Source organism: Pan paniscus, chromosome 22 (genome assembly GCF_029289425.2).
Source record: "Pan paniscus chromosome 22, NHGRI_mPanPan1-v2.0_pri, whole genome shotgun sequence".
NCBI classification, from domain to species: domain Eukaryota; kingdom Metazoa; phylum Chordata; class Mammalia; order Primates; family Hominidae; genus Pan; species Pan paniscus.
The window spans coordinates 41,626,975-41,639,323 of record NC_073271.2 but is presented as its reverse complement, the minus strand read 5'-3'; the positions used below and the strand labels follow the sequence as shown (position 1 = coordinate 41,639,323).

Sequence of the window (12,349 nt, the reverse complement as noted above, 5' to 3'; positions counted from 1 at the left end):
CTTTAAGTTGTCCTGTAGCTCACTGATGCTCTGTCCATTTTTTAAGTATTTTTTTCTGTGTGTTTTATTTTGTACAGTCTCTATTGCTGTTGCTGTGTCTTCAGGTTCACGCATCTGTTCTTCTTCAATGTCTAATCTGCGGGGATCCCATCCAGTGTACTTTTCACCTCAGACGTTGTAGTTTTCATCTCTAGAAGTTTGATTTGTGTTTTTTTTTTTGAATCTTCAATGTGTCTCCTCCTAATACTCACTCTTTTCTTTACCATTTTGAACATAAAAATATAGTTACAATAATTGTTTTAATGTCCTTTTCTACTAAATCTACCTTCTTTGTCATTTCTAGATCTGTTTCTATGGATTAATTTATATCCTCATTTTGGGTTATGTTTTCTTTTTCTTTTTTGCATGCCCACTAATTTTTGATTGCATGCCAGACATTCTGAGTTTACTTTGTTAAATAATTGACATTTTTGTCTTCCTACAAATATTCTTGAGCTTTGTTCTGGAATGCAATTAAGTTACATGGAAACAGTTTGTTTCTCCCAAGGCTTGCTTTGAACTTTTCAGGCAAGGTCAGAACAGTTTTTAGCCTAGAACGAGTTTATCTCCCCTACTGTGGCAAAGCCTTCTGAGTGCTCCACTCCACGTCCCATGGGCCATGAGATCTCCGCTCTGACTGGCGGAACAGGCAACATTCCTGCCTATGCATGAGCTCTAAGGGTCACTCCTGCTTCTCTTTCTGATGGTCTTTCCCTGGCCTTGAGTATTTGCCTCTCACACCTGCACAGATCCGTACACACGTAGATACCGGAGGAGGATCTTCCACGGACTGTTGGAATCTGCTGTAAATTCAGCTCCTTCCTCTCTGATCCATTCACACCTAGACACTGGAGGAGGATCTTCCATGGACTGTTGGAATCTACCGTAAATTCAGCTCCTTCCCCTCTGATCCATTCACACCTAGATACCGGAGGAGGATCTTCTGCGGATTGTTGGAATCTACCGTAAGTACAGCTCCTTTCTGTCTGGGACTCCGTCCTGTGGTTTATGGCCATCTTTGCCTTGCAGCCTCCCAGCTGTGTTTCCTCAGCTGTAGGAAACCGTGGTTCTGCCTGGATTCCTTTTCCCTGTGCTGCATCCTGGAAACTCTCTCCTGGTCATGAGCTCCGGCAGCTCTAGGTCTCAACCCGTTTGTTTCACGTCTCTCAGGGAGCACTGCACCACGCTGCCGGAGACCAGGCTCTGAAAACATTTTGCTTCACATATTTGCCTGTTTTTTTCAGTTGTTTCATGGGGGAGAGTGAGTCTAGGTTCTGTTCCTCCCGCGCTGTTAGTGGACGTTTTCAGAACTGGCCTTTTGAAAAACTTCCCAGAGACAGTCACAAATGTTCCGTAGTCACTGGGGCTTCCCTTTACGATGCCGATGTGGCGAATGCGTGTGGTGTCGTGTCAGTGTGATGCACCTGTGTGGTGAGTGTTGTCTGTGTATCATTTTCCACAAACATAGATTTTGGTTCATGCCTGAGCTCTCTGACTGATAACTGTCTTAAAATTAAGAGGAAACCCTTTGGAGTTAGTGTGCATTTCTGGATTTGTCTTTTTTTTTTTTTTTTTTTTGAGACGGAGTCTTGATCTGTTGCCAGACTGGAGTGCAGTGGCGCGATCTCAGCTCACTGCAAACTCCGCCTCCTGGGTTCAAGTGATTCTCCTGCCTCAGCCTCCTGAATAGCTGGGATTACAGGCACCTGCCACCATGCCCAGCTAATTTTTGTATTTTTAGTAGAGACAGGGTTTCACCATGTTGGCCAGGATTGTCTCGATCTCCTAACCTTGTGGTCTGCCCGCCTTGGCCTCTCAAAGTGTTGGGATTACAGGCGTGAGCCACTGCACCCAGCCTGGAAGTCTTATCTTTCTTTGCTGTGCAGGTTCCCACCTTCACTTTTTATTTAATTTTTTTATTATTTATTATTTATTTATTTATTTTTTGAGATGGAGTCTCGCTGTGTCCCCAAGGGTGGAGTGCAGTGTCACGATCTTGGCTCACTACAACCTCCGCCTCCTGGGTTCAAGCAATTCTCTTGCCTCAAACTCCCAAATAGCTGGGACTACAGGTGCACGCCACCACACTTGGGTAATTTTTGTATTTTTAGTAGAGACGGGGTTTCACCATGTTGACCAGGCTGGTCTCGAGCCCCTAACCTCAGGTGATCTGCCCACCTCAGCCTCCCAATGTGCTGGGATTACAGGCGTGAGCCACCGCGCCCGGCCTCACCCTCACTTCCAATGCAGAGTCCAGCACTTGCAGCTGGAACCCAGCAGGCCAGGAGTGGCAACACTGGGAGGCGCTCCGGGCCCCAGACCTGCCATATTTAATCCTGGCTGCACAAACGCAACACGTTCTAACTCGAAAGAGGTTCATTTATTACAAGTGAATGGCATGGCAAGTTACTGCAATAGAATACTCAAATATTTATTTTATACTTGGTCAATTATTTCTGGCACATCTTTTAGGGTCATTGCTCGTTCCTGTTTTACTTTGGTTGTGCTTGTCTGAAGGCATTTGCCCCCAGCTGGGTGTCGTTCAGACCTCTCGCCTCTCTTGTCTTCTCAACAAGACTCAGTGACATTTGCTCTCTCCAAGTGCACGGCAGCGGAAAATACTGTGGTTCGCAAGGCAGGGAAAGTGGATTAGGCTCGGTCGTTTATTCTCCTTCTTTCCTTCTTCCTTTGCACATGGGTGGCTGGGAAGCAGCTTCGTTTCTAAGGGCAGGGAATGACCACAGCAGTGGTAAGAACAGCAGCTGAGGCTGAGCCAGGCCATGACCATTCCCTCTGCCAGCCGTGAGAGCGCCTCTTTATCATGGAGAAAGCAGCATCAGAGAGGCCAGCTCAGAGGACAGCGCTGATTCTCTGGGGCTCGGGCGTCCCTCAGCTCCAAGCCGATTCTCCGGGGCTCGGGCCTCCCTCAGCTCCAAGCCTGGGTGCTGCTCTTCTTGTTTCTCTGTTTGGCCTCAGCCCAGCATTGGGTTTGTCCTCATTGGCACTTGGCCACTGTAGTCACCACTCCGCAAGACCCCTCACCTTTGTCATTCCTCTTCTTGGTCCTTCAAATCCTCATTCCCAACTCCAACCTCCGCTCCCCTGCCCCGCCGTGTGCGGCTGTCCTTGCTGGTGTTGTCTCTTCCCTCCTGTTCTGGAGGAGTGTGTGTCTCTTTGTTTGGACTCTGATTTCGCTTCCTACCATGGTGCCAGTGCCACATCCCATTCCCACATGGCGTCTCCAAGACCCCTCCCTGCTGTGTGGTGGATTAGCTCCTGTGGGCGCCACCGTGGGCACCCTAGCGGGGGTGCCAGTGCCACATCCCATTCCCACATGGCGTCTCCAAGACCCCTCCCTGCTGCATGGTGGATTAGCTCCTGTGGGGGCCATAGTGGGCACCCAGTGCGCTTTGCCTGACCCTCCCCAGGTGATGGACACGGAGTGTCCCGCTCCTGCCGGCCTCATTGAGCTGTGGGCACGTCCCTGTGTGGGCCCTGTGTGGCTGTGGGAGGAGTCCTTGGGGGGTGGATCCTGGAGAGGACTTTGCTGGGCCCTGGCGTCCCCACCTCTCAGGGCCAGGCCGCTCCCCAGGAAGGCTGCACGGTTTATGCTCCATGAGTGACCCCAGGGCTCCCCTATGCCCACGTTCCAGCCACACCTGGCACGAGCCAGTTTCCTACATTTTGGGAGCTGGGGGCTGTGACGTGCTGCCTTCCGCAGAGTAAGCTGCATTTCCGATGTTTTGGCCCCTGCGGGTTGTCTGTTCACATGCGGATCCTGTCTCTGGGGCTGTGGCCGATTGCCTGAGGTTCAGCTGTGCCCACTGCCCATGTGGAGGGCTGTCTGCCCCCATCATCACCAGAAATGGATGTCACAGTGAAAATAAATCTGCTTGTCACACTGGGGGCCATTTTGACAGCAAACTCCATGTCTAGCAATTTCTCTTAAAAATACCCTGTGTGAGGGAATGATGCGCATTTGAATGACTAGTTCTTCACTGCTGTTAATGAGGAACACGGAAGCTCTGCGTGTGCTGATGTGGAACCACCTCCGAGCCAGTAAGTGAGAAAACTCGCGCGCAGGTGTGGCCCCACGTCCAGAGGTCCATCTGCACGCCCCGGGCTCTAGGTTTGGCCGGATGCTCCCTGGACAGAGCTGCAAATCAGAAACCACAAGTACCTGCAGGGGCCTCAATAAAATAAAGACTGAAAAACAACTGGAAAAAAATATAAATCTTAGCAAATCTTTGCAATTTGGAGCTGGAAGACGTGGCCTTCCTGTGGTCTCCGGAGGACGCTGCCTACCGCTGGTCCCCATGGGGGACTCGCCCACACCCCTGGCCATTTTCAGTGTGTGTGTTTGTCTCCTTGTCGGTGCGTGGTGACACCTCACCGACCTAAATACACAGATGGGGGCAATTCCCTGATGGACCCAGGACACTGACACTCACCCGGCCTCAACGTCGCGATGTTTCCACACAGCTGAGGGGCTAGCAGTTCTTCATGGTGCTTTTTGACTTAAAGATGTTTTTAGGTTGGATGCAAGCACGTCTACCCATCTTTTCCTTTGTGATTTCTGCCACTGGCATCCCCAAATTTATGTAGTTATTGACTTCCACATGAAAATTCAATTTAGGCCAGGCACAGTGGCTCATGCCTGTAATCCCAGCACTTTGGATGGCTGAGGTGGATGGATCACGAGGTAAAGAGATCGAGACCATCCTGGCCAACATGGTGAAACCCCATCTCTACTAAAAATACAAAAATTAGCTGGGCGTGGTGGCGTGCACCTGTAATCCCAGCTACTTGGGAGGCTGAGGCAGGAGAATCGCTTGAACCTGGGAGGCAGAGGTTGTAGTCAGCTGAGATTGCAGCATTGCACTCCAGCCTGGGGACCTAGCCAGACTCCACCTCAAAAAAAAAGAAAAAAGAAAAAGAAAAAGAAAAAGAAAATTCAATTTAACTGAAATGTGTTTCCCTGTGTGCTGAGAAATTGGAACACAGCTCCATCTTGCTCCAAGCAACCAGGTGGCCGTGCTCTGTCCTGCCCTGGCAACAAGCCTGCCCCGACTCCCTCAGATTCCCGGCCGCAGGGCTTCCTGTAGCAGCTCCGCTCCCTACCTGTGCCTGCCCTCACTCAAACCAAACGCAGTCCTCTCACACATTTATTTCTGGAGCTGAACTCGAGTCACACTGGCCACATGCGAAGAAGAAACACCCTCTGCAGCCCAGTCACAGCCCCACCACCTGCTGCACCCCTGGGAAGATCCCCAAGGCTCGCCGGCCAGCACCCCTTCTGTGGCACCACTGCCTTCCCGGGTTCTCAGGGGGTCTCACTGCAGTGACAATGGGGTGAATCCTTCAAAGGGTGAAGGGCCCACTGGGGATTTCTCAGCAGCCAGAGCTGCAGGCCCACACCCTGGGGCCAGGCTGCAGAGCCGGCATGTCCAAGTCCCAGCTGAGGTCCAGCCAGCCGTGGCCCACCTGGACTTGGGGGGTCTCAGCCTGTCGTCTTGGATGCTGGGTGTCATGCACTTGTCTGGCCTGATCTGTCACCGGCCGTGTGGAGTCCGACTAGAGAGCCTTGGCCCCAGTTTTCAGAAGCCGCCTCCAGTCTCTCGTCAGCACGGGACGTGCTAACCACTGAGCCCAGGCTTGGAGACGATGCCGCCGCTGTCTGAATATGGAGCCACTCGGCACAGACTGCCTTGGATGGCACGACTCTAAAAATATCCCCAAATAGGTGGCCTCCTGGTCATGCCCTCCGAAGAATGGAGCTCATGTCTAAACAGGAATGATTCCGTCAGACACGCAGGAGGCAAAGGTGAGCATCACACTATCACTCCCCATGCCACTGGGCTCAGGAGGCCAAGTCCGAGTGCCGAGGGCACGGCCACCCCCACACTCGCTTCCGCTCCGCAACCGTCTGGGCTGCCTCTGTGCTGTTAGTTGAGCAGAGGGCTCAGCCTGAGCCGGGACAAGCTCCTCACTAGCATCCCCGAGAGTCACCAGAGCCCAGGACAGGGTCCAAGAGAGGCACACTGTCTGAGTGTGGTGGAGGGTTGAGGCTCCCCGGGAGCCTCAGAGCATCCCTTCTGCTCAATTCAGGGCAGTGAGTGGCCTTGGTTTGGGCCCCTGCACCCTGGTCCTGGTCACTGCACAAACCCCCAGCCCTCGCTCCTCTGCTCTGGCCATGAACCACTGCAGGGCTGCGGCTGGAGCAGGACACTCCAGGCGGACCCTCACATGCCAGCAGCCTCCGGGCCCACCCGTCTCTGTGACAGAGACTACCAGCAAGGTGTGCAGGGCCCGGGGCTCAGGGCCAGGCTGGGGCCACAAGGCACAGGCCAGCACCTGGTTCACTCAGAGCAGACGAGAAGCCTCAGGATAATGTGGCACGGGCTACGGGGTCAAAGCCGGGGACTCCAGGGTGTCACGAGGCCAAGGTCTGTCTCCACTGATAGGGAAGACCCATCTCCCGGGCCACTGTCTGAGCCCCAGTGCCCTGGCCTCGGGTTCTCTATCTCAAATCCCTTCCTGCTGCCAGGGCTCCAGCAGCCCCAGGGCCCAGCCTCCAGCTCCGTTCTTCCTGAGTCCTGGGCAGCTCCATGCAGTGGGTGCCGTTGTGCAAAGAGCTGACACGTGGGGAGGCAGTGGCTGGTGCCCAAGTCCTGGCACCAGGGCACTGGCCAGGCCAGGGCTGAGCCCAGGGGAGGTTACATGGTGTCCAGAGGCCTCTCGGAGTGGCCGGGCATCTGAGGTGCCGTCCCAGGAGACACGTGCAGGCCGGTTGCCGTGCAGGGCCCCCAGGAAGCCCCAGCCACAGGTCTCCCACGCCACCCTCCACCCCGCCTCTCTCTGCATCCAAGATCTTCCAGAGGACGTGAGAGAACATTTAAAATACTTTGGTGCAACAGAGACAGATCAGCCACAGAGCGCTTGACAACGTCCTGTTCTGTCCTGTCTGTGACAGCTCCGGCCATGTCCCTGGCCCCCACCCCGTGTCTCCTGGCGCTATGGCTGCAGACAGGTGTGTCTCTGATTGGTTTCGTCTGCACGGTGTTTTGAGAAGAATTCAGTTAGTTTTAATTAGTACAAATTTAATCAATTTTAATTAATTTTAACTACCTAATTTTAAGTCTTTAATTAGTTAAGAAAGGCAGGGTTTCACATAAGAATTACAGATTTCAAGCTTCTCTTTAAAAGTTGGAAGCATCAAACACCCAAGCCCGGGCGCTGGTGGGGAGCAGCGGGGGAGGACGAGCTGCTGACGAGCGGGTCTGGCTCAGAGCAGCGTCCACCCTCGGCCCTCACAGGCCCCGCTGCCCGCCAGAGCTTGAGCTTGCAGTCTTGGGTCCGCCCGGTCTTTCTGTCTGCAGTGGAGGTAGAGACGCTGACGTGCTCAGCTTAGGAGTCTCAGGTCTCCCCGGACCGCAGGCCGTGAGGACCTCTGCTGGTCATCCCCGGGGTGGCTGCAGCCACCCTCTTCCGGGGACTGGAACGGGAGCATCCTTGTGGCCTGGAGGGGACCCTGCTGGTGGCCGCCCGATGCTCAGGCCCCTCTTTCCAGCTCTGTGTGCCCCACCCCACCTTCTGTTCTCGGCTTTGACCTATGACCTCCGACCTTCAGAGGATTAGGGCGGGGGTCTTCCTGGAAACCTCAGAGGATCGTCTGTGCCGTGCCCACCTCCCGGGTGTAGACCTTGCTGCATGCGCACCGTGGCCATCTCCCGGGTGTAGAGCTTGCTCCATGCGCAGCGTCGCGGTGATGTCACTCACTGGGCCCGCAGGGACCACGTGGATCCTGCCTCAAGGTCCGCGACCCCCTCCCGGCACCTCCAGGACCGTGCATGGGCGGCAGCCGGGCCCCTCGGCTCGCGCGGAACTCTGCGTGGGTCGCTTTCTGCCAGCGCCCGCCGTTCGCGTGGAGCCCACCCTGCTCGGGAGGCTACGGTCCCAGGGCCTAGGCCAGCCTCAGGCACTCCCCACGCGGGCCGCCCCGCCCCGCCGCCCTCTTGAGTCCCAAGTGCCCGGGACGGTGGGTTGGCCTGCAGCCCCTTAGCCCCTGCGCGCTGCCACGCAAGCCCGTCCCCTTTCGCCGCCGCCCCCGCCGCCGCCCCCTGCACCTCTGTTCCCTGCAACCCGCGTCGCCTGCATGGCCACCCAAGCCGGTTCCCCTTCCCCCCACAACCTCCCTCATCCCCCTCCCGCCCCCAACACCCCCCACGGCCCCCAGCTCTCCACACCGCCCCTGCCCCCCATACTGTCCCCGCCGCCCCCGCCGCCCCCACCTCTACCCCCACCCCCACCTGCAGCGCTGCCGCCCCCGCCGCCCCCGCCGCCCCCGCCGCCCCCGCCGCCCCCTGCGCCGCGAGGCTGCTGGGCTGGGACCCGCGGAGGCTCCGGGCGCCGCTCGCCCCCTGGTGGCCACTCCCCGCGTTGCGTCGGGGAAACGCGAGGCCTCCAGGCGCGCGCACAGGGCGGCCCCACACATAACCTGGACGTGCTCCTGGGCGCGGGGTTCTGGAAACATCGACCCAGGGAATGGACCGAAAGTACCGATGTCGTCAGAGGGGCTGCTTCTGGGGAGAAGGCGAGGGGCCTCGCCATTGAAGCCGGGAACAGGGCCCGCTGCTGGGACTTAATGAATCTGGACAGTTAAAAGCAAATAAAATGGGAAAAACCGAAACTGTAAGAGAAAGATTCACTTGTCAACTTGTCATAACAATAATAGTAAAAATGATAGCACAGCAGTTTAGTCACCACAGCCAAGCGGAAGGAGATGTCCAAATGTCCATCCATAAATGAAAAATCAAAATGTGGAGACGCACACAGGGAGGATCGCCAGCCTGAAACGAAGTTTCCACGCCGCTGCCCCGTGCAGGGACCTGGAGACACGATGCTGAGTGCCCCTGGCCAGGCACAAGAGGACGCCCCCTGTGCGTGGTTCCTCTCAGAGGCCCCGCGGTGGCCAGACCCGGCCAGAAAGTGGGATGGGGGCGCAGGGGATTGGGAGGGGGGCGCGGGGGATTGGGTTGGGTGCGCGGGGGATTGGGGGGGCATGGGGGACTGGGATGGGGGCACGGGGGACTGGGATGGGGGCGCGGGGGACTGGGATGGGGCGTGGGGGATTGGGAGGGGGCGTGGGGGACTGGGAAGGGGGCGCGGGGGGATTGGGAGGGGGGCGCGGGGGACTGGGATGGGGCATGGAGGATTGGGAGGGGGTGTGGGGGACTGGGAGGGGGCGCGGGGGGACTGGGATGGGGACGCGGGGGGATTGGGGGTGAGTGTCCTGGGTGCAGAGCTTCAGTTTTGCAGGACGAAAGAGTTCTGGAGATGATGGGGGTGACGGCCACACAACAGTGTGAATGTCCTTAATGCCATTGAAGTGTGCAGTTGAAAATAGTTAACATGGTACGTTTTATGTCTCTTTTACCACAAAAAAATACAAAATAATAACAGCAAGGCCTAGGGCTGGCACTGTGATTGGCCGGGCTGCCTCCCGCTGAGCCGTGTCCCCTGTGGCTCCTCTGGACTTTATCCCGGGGACCCTCACGGGCTGGAGGGAGGATGTGGCCTGGAGTCGTGTCCTTCATACAGCACCATGACCCTTGCACAGGTCCTAAAGGTCAGCGGCTCCTGTCCCCTTAGGCCGGTGGGAGGGATGCGCTGTGCCTGGAAGGACGCGCTGTGCATGGAAGGACCAGTAGAGCTTGCAGGGCAAGACCCAGCCCCAGCCTCTGCTTACAAAACTGCACCCACGGCAGCAAAGGCCCCTGCCCTCCAGGCCCAGCCTCCAGCGAGGCCCCCGCTCCGGTCCTGCCCCAGCCCTGAGCCTGGCCACCTGCCGCCCAGGTGGAGTCTTGTTTCTTCTCAGCATCGGTGCTGATTCCTCCAGGTGAGCGAGATAGTGGAATCTGCCCCCTGCGATTTGCCAGGAGGAAGAGCTTGCATTGCGCGAGGGCTTGTGTAAAAGTGAGCACGTGGGGGGCGCCACGGAGAGCTGGGGCTGGCACTGCCCTGGGTGCCCTGTTCTGGGCGAGAGGCCGTCTGCTCTGCTGGTGACCGTGGATCATAGCACACAGCCGTCATGTGTTTTGGGCAGTGTCCTCCTATCAGCACAAACGCAGGGACAGGGTGGATGGGTGGACCAGCCCAGAGACTCCCGTGTCAGATCAGACTCATGGCCCAGGAATGACCTGCAGGCTCCACATTAGGGGTCTGGGACACACCCAGGGCCAGGATGAGACTGGCCCCAACCCACTAAGACCCGCTCCACTCCGCTGAGACCAGTCCCTCTCTGCTGGGGCTGGGGCTGTCCCGGGTGCTCTGTTCTGGGCGAGAGGCTGTCTGCTCTGCTGGTGACTGCGGATTATAGCACGCGCTTATCCCTCCTCCGCGTGGTCCCAAGACCCGGGCCTGGGTAGGACCCGGGGTCTCTGCACATTCGAGGGCTGCAGTCCTGGCCTGGCCTGAGCCTCCGGGTGGGTGTCGCTCTCCCCAGGGGCTCTCCCTGGGGCCCCCGACCCAACAGCCACCGATGTCCAAACTGCCTGCTGGTAGCACAGCCTGTGGGTCTCCCTGGAGTGGACAGGAGGGCAGTTTTGTTCTTTCCCTGGGACACTCCTGAGAGCTGGACCAGCCTGACCCCTGCTGCTCAGGCTGGGAGGGAGGTCCTGAGGCCAGGATGTAGCTCCCTTGGGCAGACACAGACGCAGCAGCAGCAGCCCAGCCTCTTCTTTGGCCCATCGCAGATCTCTCTGGTCTGACAGTGGCCTCACCCACTCCCTGGGGTCATCACTGTCTCCTCCTGAGGAGGCCGTCAGTCCCCACCACACAGCCAGCCCCGTGGAGCGGCGAGACAGTGGGTCAGACACTCGGGCAGACACCTTTTGTAGAAAAGCAAATTCCACCCCATGCTCTGAGGAACACACCTGAAACAGCCATAAGGAGGCCGCACAGGAAGCCGAGGTCTCAGGCCAGCGCGGCGGCAGAACACGCAGGCGGTGTGGGTCCATCTCCACGCTGCCCTAAAGTACGGACATAAAGGCGTGGACATGCAGGGAGGCGCGAACCCCAGTCACGGCGGGGCCCTTCACTCTGGCAAACTTGACACATACCCCAGACAATGCATGAATGAGGCTATCAGAGATTGAAATCCCACTATTTGCAATTTAGATTTTATTCATATAAAACACGATGTGCATAGAGAATATGCATTTTTCGAAAGCCCATGAAAAAGTTTAAAACATAACCCAAAACCAAGCCACAAATCGAAGCTCAAAACAATTTCACAAAATGAAAACCTGCTTAGGCCACGTTCTTTGATCTGAACTTTATAAAACGACATATTAAACCAACAAACAACAACATCTGGCTACTGGAAACGTTTGAATCATTCTCTGTAATGAGTCATGAGTCCAAGAGGAAATCAAGCAAAAATCACGTCCTACGTAGAGGCTGACAGCAACAAGTGTAGTGACACAGCGTCCATGGGCCTGGCCAAAGGTGCCCCGTGAGAGGAATGAATTATTAAATGGTTTATTATTCCTAGTTTTATTCAAATTAAAGGAACATAGCAGTTAATTCAGAAACTAGAACAGAAAAGGAACAACTAAGTCAACAGGAAAAAGAAAAAATAATGAGAAAAGCAGAAATTAATTAATTGGAAAGCAATTAAAACTTGATTTTTTTTGTTTTTTTCCTTTGAGATGGAGTCTTGCTCTTGTCGCCCAGGCTGGAGTGCAGTGTCTTGGCTCACTGCAACCTCCAATTCCCGGGTTCAAGCTATTCTCCTGCCTCAGCCTCTTAAGTAAAACTTGAGTTTTTAGATCCAAAAGGTAGTTCCTTGAAAGAAAATAAGAGGAACAGAGAGTGCAACCAACCCAGGCGCAGCTGGGACTGTGAAGAACAGGAAAGGGACTAAGACGAGGGGGAAGGTAGAGGAGGAAGTGGGTGTTGTGGGGAGGAGAATGGAGGCGGGTGCCAGTGCAGGGAAGGTTGGGGAGGGTGGGGGAAGGGTTGTGGGGAGGCGGGGGGGTGTTGGGGGGCGGTGGTGGGAGGGAAGGGGACAGAAAGGCGGAGGAGAGGGGAGGAAGGCAGAGGAGGGAGGCAGGGAGGGGAGATGGGTGTGGGGGGAAGGGAGGTTGAGGAGAAGGTGGAGGAGAGGAGAGGGGTCTGCAGACTGCACGCCCCTGCACTACCGCGTGTGAAAAGTGAGAGGGAACGCCAGTCATCCAGGAACACGTGAATACTGAAACATTCAGAAGAAGACGACGAAATCTGCATGCAACAAAACCACGGAAGCCCG

The 12,349-nt window shown here is 56.1% G+C and overlaps 1 protein-coding gene across 1 annotated transcript in view; it reads left to right on the top strand.

The window, feature by feature from the left end:
- The first annotated feature begins 642 nt into the window (after window positions 1–642).
- SLC19A1 (solute carrier family 19 member 1) overlaps window positions 643–12,349 on the top strand; it is a 47,035-nt gene continuing 35,328 nt past the window's right edge. The window contains exon 1 of the mRNA XM_014343171.4: window positions 643–1,004. The gene's annotated coding sequence lies outside the window, so the exon portion shown is untranslated. The remainder of the gene's footprint in view (window positions 1,005–12,349) is intronic.